Genomic DNA, 16,938 nt, shown 5'->3' on the forward strand with positions numbered 1-16,938 from the left:
TCCTCGCCGCCGGCCTCTTCTTCCGACTTCGGGGGTCTTGTCCCCCTCATCGGTTCTTCTGCCGGGCCACCGTGCCTTCTTCTAGCTCTTTTACAGGCGGTGGCCCGGTCTTCTGTCGCCGCCGCCTTCCGTTCTTCTTCTTCTTCTTCTCCAGGAGATGTTGACTCGACGATCTCTCCGGCCGCAATGCCAGGGATGCGCTGTGCTGCCACTTATATAGGGACAAGGGGCGGTGTCACATGGCTTTATGTCACATGGGTTGGTCACATGGGTTGATGTCACATGGGGACTGACATCGTAAGGGGGTGGGGTCACCATGTGACACCAACCCATGTGACATAAAGCCATGTGACACCACCCCTTGTCCCTATATAAGTGGCCGCGCAGCGCGTCCCTGGCATTGCGGCCGGAGAGAACGTCGAGTCAACATTTCCTGGAGAAGAAGGAGAAGAAGAAGAAGAAGAACGGAAGGCGGCGGCGGCAACAGAAGACCGGGCCACCGCCTGTAAAAGAGCTAGAAGAAGGCGCGGTGGCCCGGCAGAAGAACCGAAGAGGGGGACAAGACCCCCGAAGTCGGAAGAAGAGGCCGGCGGCGAAGAAGAAAGCCGGACTCCTCCGCTAGCAAAAGAGCTACAAGAAGATAGCGGAGGAGTCCGGCGAGAAGACCCCCGAAGACGGAAGACCCCCGGAGCTGTGCAATAAAGTATTTTATCTCGTATGTTGTGTTTTTTTTGTACTTTTATTTTACAGGTGAATGGGTAGGGGTACATTGTACCCCATACTCATTCACATAGGGTGGGGGGCCGGTATCCGGGGGCCCCCTTATTAAAGGGGGGCTCCCGGATTCCGATAAGCCCCCCGCCCGCAGACCCCGACAACCAACGGCCAGGGTTGTCGGGAAGAGGCCCTTGTCCTCATCAACATGGGGACAAGGTGCTTTGGGGTGGGAGGGCCGCGCGGCCCCCCCTTCCCCAAGGCACCCCCCATGTTGAGGGCACGCGGCCTGGTACGGCTCAGGAGGGGGGGCGCTCGCTCGCCCCCCTTTCTTGGCCAGCCGGGTAGCGTGCTCGGACAAGGGTCTGTTGTGGACTTAAGGGGGACCCCCACGCCGATTTATTTCGGCGTTGGGGTTCCCCTTTAAGTCCATACCAGGCGGCGGGGCCAGCGACGTCTCCTTCGCGGGCCCCCGCCTACCTGGAGACCCGCTCGAAATGAGCGGACTTTTCCGGGCGGGAAAAGTCCACTCATTTCAAAAGTACGGCGGACTGGCACACACACGGCCGGATTGTTCGCCGAAATGCGAGTCCGGCGGGAAGATTGGTGTGCAACACGGCATTCTAAGTCCGCCGTACTTTCGGGTCAAAAAAGTATGCCGGAGGCTACACACGGGGGGATTGTTTGGCGGACTTGAGTTTGCTGGACTTTTCCACCAGATTCTTTGATCGTGTGTACGCGGCATTAGTGCCCAAAAACATGCAAAAAAGTGTGAAAAGGCACAAGAGGTGCAAAAACGCACAAAAAAAGGAGAAATTTTTTGAGGGGAAGGATTGTGACAGAAAACGCTTATGCTCCAAAAATCTAAAATAAGCTCCAAAAAAAACTAAAAAGAGCACAATAAAGCACAAGCTTTTTCAAGCTTTTAGCCCTTGTACACACGGTCGGAGATTCCGACAACCAAATCCGTTGGAGTAATTCCGACGGATTAATTCCAGAAGAGGTCCGGAAGTGATGTTGCATACACACGGTCGGACTAAGTTGTCGGAAAATCCGATTGTACATAACTTTGGTCTAGGAATTTGATCTGAGCATGCGTGGCACTTTGTCCGTCGGAGTAGGCTACACATGATCGGAGTATGTCCGATAGGAGCATTTTGTCAGAAAATTTTACCGGCAAGTTGGAAAAATTGGAATATCCGACGGAAACAGTCCGATGCAGACCACACACAGTCAGAATATCCAACAAAACGGTCCGATAGGAAACATTCCGACGGAATCTCTGACCGTGTGTACAAGGGCCTAGACTGCATTTACACCTCAGTGTTTTGAATCGCAGGCAAATTTTCTGTAATTCTGCCCACGATCTCAAAGCGCTGAGGTGTGAATGACAAATCGCAGAACGCACATTTGAGACGCTATTGCGCTGCAATGGCGGCAACCTGCATCACGTGAAGCATCTCGCCAAAAGTGGCTCCTGAACTTTTTCGGGCGTCAAACTTCACGCAATGCCGGTTGCTGCAATTGCAGCGCGATTAAACGTGCAACAATAGCGGCCGAGCTGCACCATGATTTTAGGTATCATTTAAATGAATGGCATCTCAAATGTGCGTTCTGCGATTTGACATTCATACCTCGCCTCTTTGAAATCGCGGGCAGAATCGCGGCAAATCTGCTCAAGATTCAAAACGCTGAGGTGTGAATGCAGTCTTAGGCAGAGAAATAAAAGCTCAAATGCCTGTAAAAGCAGCTTTTTTTTGTTTGAGCATGAGAACTAAAAGCAGCATTTTTAAACTCAAGTTTGCATTAGGCCTTATAGTGTACAGACTGAGCAAGACACTGCACACTGCATCATCATAGCCTGATTGAAAGGAGCACTCTGCCACCTAATGGTCATATAAAGTACTGTATTTGTACGGCAAACCTAAAGGCATAACTTTGTTTTACCCCTTTTCGATAGAGAGGCCTGTACACACGATCATAATATTGTAGGAAAAATATTGCTTTTGAAGCAATCATACAATAATCTGATCGTTAGTTCACAGCTTTCGAGAGCTGATCACTACAGTTCATGCGAAATTATCTCATGGGACAAGCACTGAAATTCTTCTTGTACGCTACCAGATCGTACCATTTCCGTTTAATCAGTACAGTTGTCGTTCAAAATACAATAAATGTGCAATACAATACATGACATCACTTCCAAATTTTTATTCTGTCATACAAGAATTTTCGTAACTTTAGTAACCTATTCATGGTCGATATGATATGAAATATTATGTAGTACTTACCCCCGAAGGAGCTTCTGGTTATTTATGGGCTTACCGTTACCTTTCGTTGTCCTTGTTTCACGTCTAGGGGATGTCCAGTGGTAGATGGCCCAGTAACTTGAGACTGACAATAGATCCACTTGAATGGATTTTACTTGCAAAAACTCAAACCATTGAACAGTCTTTTAACTTGGGATCAGAGGGTTGGGAAAGGTAGTTCAGGTACTCTCAATGTCAAAGTCCAAAGAACTTGCTTACATTGACTGCATCCAGAGAATAGCCATTCGCAGCTGGATGAAAACTGAGGTTGGACAGTCCCTCTCTCACTAGGCCTAGCAGCCAACAAGGTGCTTACTCAAGTGTTTGTCACAGATGTTGTTGTCGGTGGGGGCGGCACAGTGGTGTAGTGCTTAGCACTCTCCCCTAGCAGTAAGAAGGGTCACTGGTTCCTATCCCAACCATGACACTACCTGCCTGGAGTTTGCATGCTCTCCCTGTGCCTGCGTGGGTTTCCTCCGGGTACTCCGGTTTGCTCCCACAATCCAAAGACATGCAGTTAGGTTAATTGGCTTCTGTCCAAAATTGTCCCTAGTATATGAATGGGGATTTTGGCCTGTGGGCTCATTGAGGGTAGGGACTGATGTGAGTGTGCAATGTACAGGGATAGGGACAATTGTAGACACTCAGGCCGCGTACACACGCGCGGACTGTTCGCCCAACTTTGTCCGCTGAACAGTGTTTGGGCGGACAGTCCGCTCGTGTGTGGGCTTTCAGCGGACAGTTTCAGCGGACAGTTTGACGAACAAGGTTTTTCGGAAATTCCGTAAAACTGTCCGCTGAAACCTTGTTTGAGCGAACAGTCCGCCCGTGTGTAGGCTTGTTCGTCAAACTAAGTTCCGCGCATGCTCAGAAAGGATTTACACGCCGAAAGTTATAATGCAGTGTATAGGACGTCGTATTCTTCGTCCCGTCGTACGTGCCGTTCACGTCATCGCGCACGGTTTCAGCAAACTGTTCGTTCGTCGTGTGTGGCCATGTCCGTCCATGCTAATTTTGAGCGGACTGTTTGCCGAAACTGTTTGACGGACAAAGTTGGGCGAACAGTCCCCGCGTGTGTACGCGGCCTCACTCAGGTTGAACTGGATGGACTGGTGTCTTTATTCAACCTTACTAACTATGAAACTATGAAACTATGTTGTTGCAGAACACGTAAGGAAACTAAGCTGTAGAACACTTGTAGGATACCTGGATCTTTCAGCCTGCTTTGCGATATCCACAAGACCGGATTCTCTCGGTTACTTCAGCCCTTCCAGGCTCTTGAAAACCAACCCGTACGTGGTGTTCTTCTAAAGAGTCCTCCCCTGGAATGCTTGAAGTACAATGGGTCTCTCCCGAATCGGAGACGGCACTCAACCACCTCAGAACCCTCCTTTAGTTTCCTTGCCCTGGGCTAGCCAGCCTCGAGGCATTCAAGTCAGGTGGATCCGCACCCCAGGCCATAGCCTTCCTGGGGGCTGGTCAGGAGGACCAGGACCATGTAATCAGCACATCATACTGGACCAGAACCACGTGACGTCCGCATCTTAAATATCCTCTCCCAGAGGGCACAGCGAGAGGGCCACTCCCACTGACCTGGCTCCAAGAGAGAGTAATTTAAGCACCTGACCAGACCATAGTTCCACGCCTGCCACCTGAGACAGTGCCCCCTGCGGCCAGGGTGAACATTTCACAGTCCAGTCAGACTGATATAGAAGTCAAAGTTAGACAAATAGACCCAAACCTAACTGCAGTTTGGGTAAACTTTAACTTTGAAAAACGCATAGTGCATGCTCTTCAGGAGCCCGCCGTTACAATGAGATTAGCATGCAAAAGAAGCTGGATGATAATTTGTTCGATAATCTCATTGTGTGTACCAGGCATTATAGGGAGGGCTATAACCACTGCTAATTTTGAGGTAAAATTTTGATTCAATTTTAATTATAGTCTTTTAACTAAATTGTAATTTTAATCAAAATGTAGTCAAGTACCAGGCCTTGCCAGGCCTAATGGTGACCTCCAGAGTTAGGGACAGCTGACATCCTTCTGTGCAGAGTGGGTAACAAGGCATGGTGGGTGTAATGCAAGATAAGATTCATGGGCGCCAAACACTTCTTGAATGCAAAGAGATTTATTGTCTCTTAAAGGTTAGAATGAACTCTCTCACTTCCTCCACAATCTCCTCCTTCGATCTTCGCTCAACTGAGCTCCCGGTCTATCACTTAGACCCACTGATCCACTGCCACTGGATCTCCTGAGCTCGTCCAATCCTCTCACTGAGTATCTTCCTCAAGCGTCACCCCTGCGTCCCTGCTGGGTCCCTAGCTTGGCACTCACAGATACTCCTCAAGCATCACCCCACTGGCCTGCTCGTCCCTGGCTTGGCACACTAGGCTGCTCTGCAAGTGTCACCACCACTGGCTAGGTTCCTGGCTTGACACCTGCTGAAGTTTTCCAATTTTTCACCATCCCTGTTTGGTCAGAATACTGCTCTGGTACTTGCTTCAGCTACTCACGATGGTCCCTTAGTGGCGACAGCTTCCTCTTTACCTCTGACCATGACAGGTTCTCTGGCTGGCAGAACTGTCACTTATGGTTGGACTGCAAGCTGCAATCCCAACCCTGCACTGCTCTCTTGCTTCTGGGTAGGCCCTCTGGGTAGGCCCTCAGACAGCCTAGCAGCCAGATGTCCCCAGGATAGGCCTAGCAGCCCAGGGCAATACAACACACGTCCACCCAGACAGCCGTCCAGGTGGCACAGAACCCTGATCGGCTGACCTCACCCAAATAAATAAGCTCTCCCAGCAAGCCAAGGGACACAAGAAGATCCCTGCCCATTGGCTGAGATACCCCATCTATTCCTAATCTGTTCTTGCAATGCCCTTGTCTTATCTAATGCCACCAGATACCCAGCCATCTAGTGACAGAAGAGAGAAGGGCAGCAATTCCAGAATTAGGGTGGAATCAATTGATCTCCTATCAATTGGCCAAGGTAACTATACCTGGCAGGTAAGTTTACTAACAACCCTGCCTAAATATCGGGGTGCTACACATATTTTAGGCATCTGCCAGGGGTGATGGAGGGACACAAGTGCCAGGGTGCAGATAGTGAAGACTGGAACTTGGGATCGCTGGTATCAGGTGAGCGGGGGTACAGCTGGTGGTACACCACAGGTACTTCAAGTACGTTTATGAATGGAGTCAAGTCACAAGCTGGGTCCAGTAAAGGCTGAGCAAGAAGGCCCCAAATCATAGGCAGGATCATGGGCGTCCGCTGAACTTTTTTCAGGGAGGGCATCGTTTTAAGTCATGTATTGCAATTTGCAATAGAGAAAGATGTACACAGTGGTGTCATGGCACAGACACTGCTGCTACCTGTGGTTCTTCAGCGATAGGCCCAGGACAGGCACTGACAGCCAGGCAGTGTATTCTCTGTTGTTTCGGCCACTGCACACCATGCACCTGTGGGAGGAGCCAGTGCCACGCCGGCTGGATCGGCACAGGCAGAACATACATTTACACACGCAGAGCTAGGCTGAGACAGCAGCCAATCACAGAACAGCTGGGTCACAGTGATGTTAAGCAGGGGCCCGAGCGGCAGAGCCAATCCGATGCTCGGGCCGGGGGTGAGGAGGGAGGCACGGATGTGTAGTCAGAAAAGACTGAGAGCAGCCCGAGCCACCAGGTCAGCAGCAGACTTTGCAAAAAAAAAGGCCACAGCTGCCGTGGAGGCGGCCGCGGTGGCCATTGCGACACAGGGGGCAAGTGTCTTCACTCTGACTTCAACACTCTTACGATTCTAGGGGGTGGAGGCAATTGACCCCCCTTGCCCTCACTTCCTCATGCCAGCTGTGGTCCACAGGACCGGCTACAGTAGCATACGGACAGGCTAGGGTAGCATACGGACAGGCTAGGGTAGCATACGGACAGGCTAGGGCAGTATACAGGTAGGCTAGGGTAGTATATGGACAGGCTAGGGTAGTATACGGACAGACTAACTGTGTAACTGCCTGTCCATATAAGCAGACAGATACATTGGCAATGCCTTACAGGCTCCTGGTAAAATAATAATAAATGCACATTTTTTTACTTGCAAAAAGCTCTGCATTTATTATTTTTTTTAAAGAGGTCAACTTGAGCCTCCACACCTCAAATCACCCCAATTCCTGTATTTTCAGGCCTCAGATCACCACAATTCTTCCACCTTCACCCCTCAGATCACCCCAATTACTTCATTGCTGTAGTCTCCTAAACACCTGCTTCCCTCTTCACAGCCTGCATTTTACCGCCATCTAGCCTTGCCACAAGGCGCCTATGCTGCCTTACGGTGACACCAGCCCTGCAGGTACTTTATAAATCTGAGTTCTCTGTGAGCGGCTGGGGATCCAAAGTTTGCCGCCCCCCCCCCACCCCGCCTGGTGCCCTAGGCAGCTGCCTGACCTGCCTATTGCTAATGCTGGCCCTGCACCCTGTCTGTATCATGTGATGATTGTAACCAATCACAGAGCTAGGGTTGCCACCTTTTCTTCAAGCCAAACCCGAACACTTTAGCCGTGCATGGCAAATTTTTTTGTAGTGTACACTATAGGATTGTGAAGACCTGGGAAACCTTTGGGTGCACTAAGGAGAGCAATAATGTGGCACGCTTTATTGGACAGGGTTACCTCAGGGGTCATTGTCACCCCACTTTATAAAATACGGGCCAGTGTTACCCCCTCCATAATTTAGGGGTCTTCCATAGAGGACCCCCATTAGGTCCCCTTATATCAGCACTCCCCTTAGAGACCTCTATTAGATCAGGGAACCCCCCCCCCCCCCATCGGTGTCCCCTGCCCCTAAAGGCCCACATTAGACTGACTTACCAAGAGCTGTTTCAAGCCAGGAAGTGTGGGAGCCGGAGTTTGGGGGCGGAGCAAAGCTGCTCTACTGTAGTGCTATTTTCCTTCTTTCGTTCCATTGTGTAGGGGGGCTTGGAGAGTAAGCAAAGTAGAGGCAGGTGCTGCATCACTGTGCCCAGTGTCTGCAGAACACAGGAATCAAAATACATCCAAACTTGTGCACTCACTCACAGGGCCACTGTTAGGAATCATGGGGCCCTCACCCCCTGAGGGGGAGAAGAGGTGGGGGCGGGAGGTGAGAAAGGGTGAGAGGAGAAGCAAAGGGGTTGAGGAGGCAGAAGAGAGAGGGGGGGGGGGAGAAAGAGAGATAGGGAGGGGATTGGGGGTGTGATGGGGAGTTGGGTGAGAGAAGCAGGCTGAGAGGGAGGAGGGGTGAGAGAGAAAGGTGGTAAGAGACGGGGTGGCCTGACAGAGAGGGGGTAGCTGACAGAGGGGGAGGAGTAGCTGACAGAGGGGGGAAGAGTAGCTGACAGAGGGGGGAAGAGTAGCTGACAGAGGGGGGAAGAGTAGCTGACAGAAGGGGGAAGAGTAGCTGACAGAGGGGGGAAGAGTAGCTGACAGAGGGGGGAAGAGTAGCTGACAGAGGGGGGAAGAGTAGCTGACAGAGGGGGGAAGAGTAGCTGACAGAGGGGGGGAAGAGTAGCTGACAGAGGGGGGAAGAGTAGCTGACAGAGGGGGAGGAGTAGCTGACAGAGGGGGAGGAGTAGCTGACAGAGGGGGAGGAGTAGCTGACAGGGGGGGAGAGTAGCTGACAGAGGGGGGGAGAGTAGCTGACAGAGGGGGGAGAGTAGCTGACAGAGGGGGAGGAGTAGCTGACAGAGGGGGAGGAGTAGCTGACAGAGGGGGGGAGAGTAGCTGACAGAGGGGGGAGGAGTAGCTGACAGAGGGGGAGAGTAGCTGACAGAGTGGGAAGAGTAGCTGACAGAGGGGGGGGGGGAGAGTAGCTGACAGAGGGGGGGGGAGTAGCTGACAGAGGGGGGGAGTAGCTGACAGAGGGGGGGAGAGTAGCTGACAGAGGGGGGGGGAGTAGCTGACAGAGGGGGGGGGAGTAGCTGACAGAGGGGGGGGAGAGTAGCTGACAGAGGGGGGAGAGTAGCTGACAGAGGGGGGAGAGTAGCTGACAGAGGGGTGGGGAGAGTAGCTGACAGAGGGGGGGGGGGGTATCTGACAGAGGGGGAGGAGTAGCTGACAGAGGGGGAAGAGTAGCTGACAGAGGGGGGAAGAGTAGCTGACAGAGGGGGGGGAGAGTAGCTGACAGAGGGGGGGAGAGTAGCTGACAGAGGGGGGGAGAGTAGCTGACAGAGGGGGGGAGAGTAGCTGACAGAGGGGGGGAGAGTAGCTGACAGAGGGGGAAGAGTAGCTGACAGAGGGGGAAGAGTAGCTGACAGAGAGGTGGGGAGAGTAGCTGACAGAGTGGGAAGAGTAGCTGACAGAGTGGGAAGAGTAGCTGACAGAGTGGGAAGAGTAGCTGACAGAGGGGAAAGAGTAGCTGACAGAGGGGGGAGAGTAGCTGATAGAGGGGGGAGAGTAGCTGACAGAGGGGGAGGAGTAGCTGACAGAGGGGGAGGAGTAGCTGACAGAGGGGGAGAGTAGCTGACAGAGGGGGGGCGTAGCTGACAGGGGGGGGGTAGCTGACAGAGGGGGAAGAGTAGCTGACAGAGGGGGGAGAGTAGCTGACAGAGGGGGGGGGGGGGAATAGCTGACAGAGGGGGGAGTAGCTGACAGAGGAGGGGCAGTAGCTGATAGAGGGGAAGGAGTAGCTGACAGAGGGGGAAGAGTAGCTGACAGAGGGAAGAGTAGCTGACGGGGGGGGGGGAGAGTAGCTGACGGGGGGAGTAGCTGACAGAGGGGGAGGAGTAGCTGACAGAGGGGGGGAGAGAGAAAGGTGGTATGAGAGGGGGTGGCTTACAGAGAGGGGGGTAGCTGGCGGGGGGGGGGGTAGCTGACGGGGGGGTAGCTGACGGGGGGTAGCTGACGGGGGGTAGCTGACGGGGAGGGGAGCTGATGGGGGGGTAACTGACAGGGGAGTGGAGCTGACAGAGGGGGTAGCTGAAAGAGGGGGTAGCTGACAGGGGAGGGGAGCTTACGGGGGGGGGGGTAGCTGACAGGGGGGGTAACCGACAGGGGAGTGGAGCTGACAGAGGGGATAGCTGACAGAGGGGGTAGCTGACAGGGGAATGGAGCTGACAGAGGGGGTAACTGACAGAGGGGGTAACTGACAGAGGGGGTAACAGACAGAGGGGGTAACAGACAGAGGGGGTAACAGACAGAGGGGGTAACAGACAGAGGGGGGGTAGCTGACAGAGGGGGGGTAGCTGACAGAGGGGGGGTAGCTGACAGAGGGGGGGTAGCAGCTGACAGGGGAGTGGAGCTGACAGAGGGGGTAACAGACAGAGGGGGGGGTAGCTGACAGAGGGGGGCGGACTGACAGAGGGGGGCGGACTGACAGAGGGGGGCGGACTGACAGAGGGGGGGTGGCTGACAGAGGGGGTAGCTGACAAGGGGGTAACTGACAGAGGGGGGTAGCTGACAGAGGGTGGTAGCTGACAGGGGAGTGGAGCTGACAGAGGGGGTAACTGACAGAGGGGGGGTAGCTGACAGAGGGGGGGTGGGGTGGCTGACAGAGGGGGGTAGCTGACCGGAGAGGGAGTGGCTGACAGGAGGGGGGTGGCTGACAGGAGGGGGTAGCTGACAGGGGGGTAACTGACAGAGGGGAGTAGCTGACAGGGGGGGTAACTGACAGGGGAATGGAGCTGGCAGAGGGGGGAGTAGCTGACAGGGGAGTGGAGCTGACAGAGGGGGTAGCTGACAGAGGGGGATAGCTGACAGAGGGGGGGGTGGCTGACAGGAGGGGGGTAGCTGACAGGGGAGGGGTAACTGACAGAGGGGGAGCTGACAGAGGGGGGCAGCTGACAGAGGGGGGTAGCTGACAGAGGGGGGTAGCTGACAGAGGGGGGTAGCTGACGGGGGACTGGCTGACAGAGGTGGGTGAGAGGGCAGATGTGAAAGACAACTCAGCGAGGCAGGGCCGCTGATAGAAATCATTGGGCCCCCTACAGCCCACCTGACGGGGCCCCCTTTAGCCCCATCACTGGTCCCTCCTTCAGCCCCACCCCTGGTCCCTCCTTCAGCCCCACCCCTGGTCCTGCCCCTGGTCCCTCCTTCAGCCCCAACCCTGGCTGCTTCCCAGTGAGTTAGGACACACAGGGGTCTCAATATAAGGAGTTAAATCTCCCCCATCCACATGACATGACAGGGGGTCGCCCATTATGAGTACACTGTTCGCAGGACACACAGGGGGCCCCCCATTATATGAAGTACAGTACACCTCTTCATACATGTTCTGTCACTGTACACCTCTTCACACATGTTCTATCACTGTACACCTCTTCATACATGTTCTATCACTGTACACCTCTTCATACATGTTCTATCACTGTACACCTCTTCATACATGTTCTATCACTGTACACCTCTTCACACATGTTCTATCACTGTACACCTCTTCATACATGTTCTATCACTGTATACCTTATCATACATGTTCTATCACTGTACACCTCTTCACACATGTTCTATCACTGTACACCTCTTCACACATGTTCTATCACTGTACACCTCTTCACACATGTTCTATCACTGTACACCTCTTCATACATGTTCTATCACTGTATACCTCATCATACATGTTCTATCACTGTACACCTCTTCACACATGTTCTATCACTGTACACCTCTTCATACATGTTCTATCACTGTATACCTTATCATACATGTTCTATCACTGTACACCTCTTCACACATGTTCTATCACTGTACACCTCTTCATATATGTTCTATCACTGTATACCTTATCATACATGTTCTATCACTGTACACCTCTTCACACATGTTCTATCACTGTACACCTCTTCATACATGTTCTATCACTGTATACCTTATCATACATGTTCTATCACTGTACACCTCTTCACACATGTTCTATCACTGTACACCTCTTCACACATGTTCTATCACTGTACACCTCTTCACACATGTTCTATCACTGTACACCTCTTCATACATGTTCTATCACTGTATACCTCATCATACATGTTCTATCACTGTACACCTCTTCACACATGTTCTATCACTGTACACCTCTTCATACATGTTCTATCACTGTACACCTCTTCATACATGTTCTATCACTGTATACCTTATCATACATGTTCTATCACTGTACACCTCTTCACACATGTTCTATCACTGTACACCTCTTCATATATGTTCTATCACTGTATACCTTATCATACATGTTCTATCACTGTACACCTCTTCACACATGTTCTATCACTGTACACCTCTTCATACATGTTCTATCACTGTATACCTTATCATACATGTTCTATCACTGTACACCTCTTCACACATGTTCTATCACTGTACACCTCTTCATACATGTTCTATCACTGTACACCTCTTCATATATGTTCTATCACTGTATACCTTATCATACATGTTCTATCACTGTACACCTCTTCACACATGTTCTATCACTGTACACCTCTTCATACATGTTCTATCACTGTATACCTTATCATACATGTTCTATCACTGTACACCTCTTCACACATGTTCTATCACTGTACACCTCTTCACACATGTTCTATCACTGTACACCTCTTCATACATGTTCTATCACTGTATACCTTATCATACATGTTCTATCACTGTACACCTCTTCATACATGTTCTATCACTGTACACCTCTTCATACATGTTCTATCACTGTATACCTTATCATACATGTTCTATCACTGTACACCTCTTCATACATGTTCTATCACTGTACACCTCTTCACACATGTTCTGTCACTGTACACCTCTTCACACATGTTCTGTCACTGTACACCTCTTCACACATGTTCTGTCACTGTACACCTCTTCACACATGTTCTATCACTGTACACCTCTTCATACATGTTCTATCACTGTACACCTCTTCATACATGTTCTATCACTGTATACCTTATCATACATGTTCTATCACTGTACACCTCTTCACACATGTTCTATCACTGTACACCTCTTCATATATGTTCTATCACTGTATACCTTATCATACATGTTCTATCACTGTACACCTCTTCACACATGTTCTATCACTGTACACCTCTTCATACATGTTCTATCACTGTATACCTTATCATACATGTTCTATCACTGTACACCTCTTCACACATGTTCTATCACTGTACACCTCTTCATACATGTTCTATCACTGTACACCTCTTCATATATGTTCTATCACTGTATACCTTATCATACATGTTCTATCACTGTACACCTCTTCACACATGTTCTATCACTGTACACCTCTTCATACATGTTCTATCACTGTATACCTTATCATACATGTTCTATCACTGTACACCTCTTCACACATGTTCTATCACTGTACACCTCTTCACACATGTTCTATCACTGTACACCTCTTCATACATGTTCTATCACTGTATACCTTATCATACATGTTCTATCACTGTACACCTCTTCATACATGTTCTATCACTGTACACCTCTTCATACATGTTCTATCACTGTATACCTTATCATACATGTTCTATCACTGTACACCTCTTCATACATGTTCTATCACTGTACACCTCTTCACACATGTTCTGTCACTGTACACCTCTTCACACATGTTCTGTCACTGTACACCTCTTCACACATGTTCTATCACTGTACACCTCTTCATACATGTTCTATCACTGTACACCTCTTCATACATGTTCTATCACTGTATACCTTATCATACATGTTCTATCACTGTACACCTCTTCACACATGTTCTATCACTGTACACCTCTTCACACATGTTCTGTCACTGTACACATGTTCCATTGCTTTCCCCTCATGTACATATGTGTCATCGCTACACACGTTTTCCCTCAGTGCACCCCTCTGCCCACATGTTCCATCACAGTACACCATTGATGGTAAACAGGGTTGAGTGTACAGCTATAACAAGTGAGACCACTGGCTCTTACCACTCTTGCTTCAGCAGACATTTAAATCTCCAGGCTGCACATTGTATTTCCTGCACAGACTGGAGGTCAGGAAGAGGCGGTGCAGCTCTGAGTGACAGAGCAGCAGACCAATTGGTTTGACATCCTGCTGGGAGGCAAAAATCTGTAGATAGCAGTGTAGGAGAGGCTTCCATGGTGCTGTTCTCCTCACTGACACAAGGGACATGAGCAGAGATGTGAGTGGAATGTGAGCAAGTCACACATGCAGGCTACCTGCCGTCGGTGCTGTTAAACTGAAGTCAACCCCTGCCTTGAGTTTACTCACTGTCTGGAAAGTGTTCTCCTCCTCCTCTCCAGCCTCTGAGTGGCGCCTGCCGCTCCTCACCTCTCCGGTGGTCAGACTCATCTCGTGCTGGCTGGAGAAATATATATATATTTTTTTCTATCATTCTCTGCTCAGATTGCCCGGGCCCCCCCTGCTGGCTGGGCCCGGTACAACAGGGCCAATTGTACTGGCTTATCAGCGGCCCTGCAGCGAGGACTCGAGGAGACACAGCAGAGAACACACCAGGCAAGGAGGCGGGACTTCGGGCGGCCGCGATCACCCACAGTCAAGCCCCGCCTCCACATGTGACAATGTCCACCGAGCCGATCAAAGACCTTCGTGTACGCCGCCCGCACGTGACACTATCAGCCAATCACAGGCTGAATAGGTATGCCCGCTGCCCATCGTTGAGTGTGGCTCGGAGACTGAGCGCACAGGCAGTAATATACACTGTTACGCTGATGAATCAGGATTCACCGCTCTAGGGTGAACTGCAGCTATATGTGCCCGGGTTTCAGGCGGCTTGAAAACCGGGCACATGTGTCCAAAACCGGGCAGGTGGCAACCCTACACAGAGCTCATCACAATAGTACACAATGAAAGGCATGTACCAAAGCCTTTCACTGTGTACAGCTGCCATGTGATTTGCTGTGATTGGCCACAGCGATCACATGATACTGGCAGCAGGCTGAAACAGTGATCTGTCATCTGCCGTGTCCAGTAGGTGACAGATTGCGCCGGAGGGCGGCCGATTGGGGTAGGATGTCATATGACGTCCTCCCAGAACAACAGTGCTCCCAACCAGCCATCATTTAACAATAGGCTGGGTGGGAAGGGGTTAAAAATTTTACCGGTTCCAACTTACATACAAATTCAAATTAACAACAAAGCTACAAAACCTTTCTTGTTTGTTACCTGCACTCTGAATAAGCAAAAGTAAGAGTCCTTTAGTTTAATCAAATGGCCAAAAATGAAAGTCTCAGAGAAGAAAGAATTCTATCTTCTGTTTGGTGACATATTTTTGGCCAAAAGATTACAAGCCTGTCCACCACGACAAGGTAGACTCTTCTAGGACAGGACCGACACTAACCCTAACCTACTCCATGCTAGTTATCTTTTTCCAGTGTTGGAACTGTACACAGAGGCGGCTCTCTAATTAGGCAAATTAGGCGATAGCCTCAGGCCTCGCAGTCAGAGGGGCCTCACATGGCCAACTAGTTTACCTAAATAGAGAGCAGCAGAGATACCCGCCTTCACACAGTCCTGAGTCCTCTCTCTCTCAGGCTGTGAGTGAAAGTTACTGTGTGATTGGAGCTCACATACAGCTCCGGATCACAGACAGGGAGAGCCACTTAGCAGAGTCAGCTCTGACAGATCTCCCCCGCCCCCTGCTGCCCGCACAGACAGGAGAGGAGAGAGCTGCTTCTGCTCCTCCTCCTCCCGCCCTCTCCTCCTGTGTCTGCCCTGCCCACTCTCCTGGCAGTGTTCTCTGTTCTGCCTCAGAGAAGGGGATGTGTGGGCAGGAAGATTCATGGTGAAGCCCATCAAACACATAAGGAAAAGTGGAGTCTGATCCATCCATCCATCCAGTCCCTCCTTCCTCCCAGTGAGTACACTGATGTACGGGATGCCCTTCCTTCCCTTCTTCCTCCATCCCCTTTACTTTCTATCTTTCCTTCCGTCTTTCTTTACTTCCATCTTTTCTTTCTCTTTCTTTCTTTTTTTCCTTCCTTTCTTTATTTTCTTCTTTTTTTCTTTCTCTTTCTTTCTTTCCTTCTCTCTTTGTTTCATTTCTTTCTTTCTTTCCTTCCATCTTTTCTTTCTTTCTTTCCTTCCTTCCATCTTTTCTTTCTTTGCTTTCATCTTTTCTTTCTTTCTTTCCTTCCTTCCATCTTTCCTTTCTTTATTTCCTTCCTTCCATCTTTCTTTCTCCACCCATCCCCCTTTATTTCTCTCCTTCTGTGACAGCTTGCCCCCTGTACTGTACTGTGCCCACTTACCTACCCCCTGTACTGTTCCCTCCTGCGCCCTGTACTGTCCACTCCCTTATACTGTACCCTCCTGCTCCCTTTACTGTCCACTCCCTTATACTGTACCCTCCTGCTCCCTTTACTGTCCACTCCCCTATACTGTACCCTCCTAATACAGTTCATTTTCATTCCTTGAATTATTTTTCCCAACATGGGAGTGATTGGGGCCTTATGTATAAGTTTTGCCTAAGGCCTCACAAAGTGTAGAGCCGCCTCTGTGGATATGTGTTTGAATAAGAAACACAGAAAAGTGATGGCAGAAAAAAGACCAAGCTCTGATGCCACAAATACCATTGCAAAATGCGTAGGGGCTGGTGGGAAAATTACGCCACGTTGTTACATAATTTCCGGTCTGGGCGAAAGCGAGGTCTGAGCTGCAAGCCAAGGCGAAAACACGCCAGAACAGGGAACATGCGGCGACATCTATACACCCATACCAACGGCTGCGTCGGCCGGATCGGCATAGGCACAACATACATTTACACAGGCTGAGGCAGCAGCAAATCATGGAACAGCTGGGTCACGCTGATGTTAAGCAGAGGCCTGAGTGGCAGAGCCAATCCGATGCTCGGGGCGGGGTGAGGAGGGAGGGACGGATGTGGAGTTGGAAAAGACTGAGAGCAACCCAAGCCCCCAAGTCAGCAGCAGACT

Source organism: Lithobates pipiens, unplaced genomic scaffold, assembly GCF_037356315.1.
Source record: "Lithobates pipiens isolate NorthernLeopardFrog02 unplaced genomic scaffold, aLitPip1_a1.2 Scaffold_18, whole genome shotgun sequence".
Classification (NCBI taxonomy): Eukaryota; Metazoa; Chordata; class Amphibia; order Anura; family Ranidae; genus Lithobates; species Lithobates pipiens.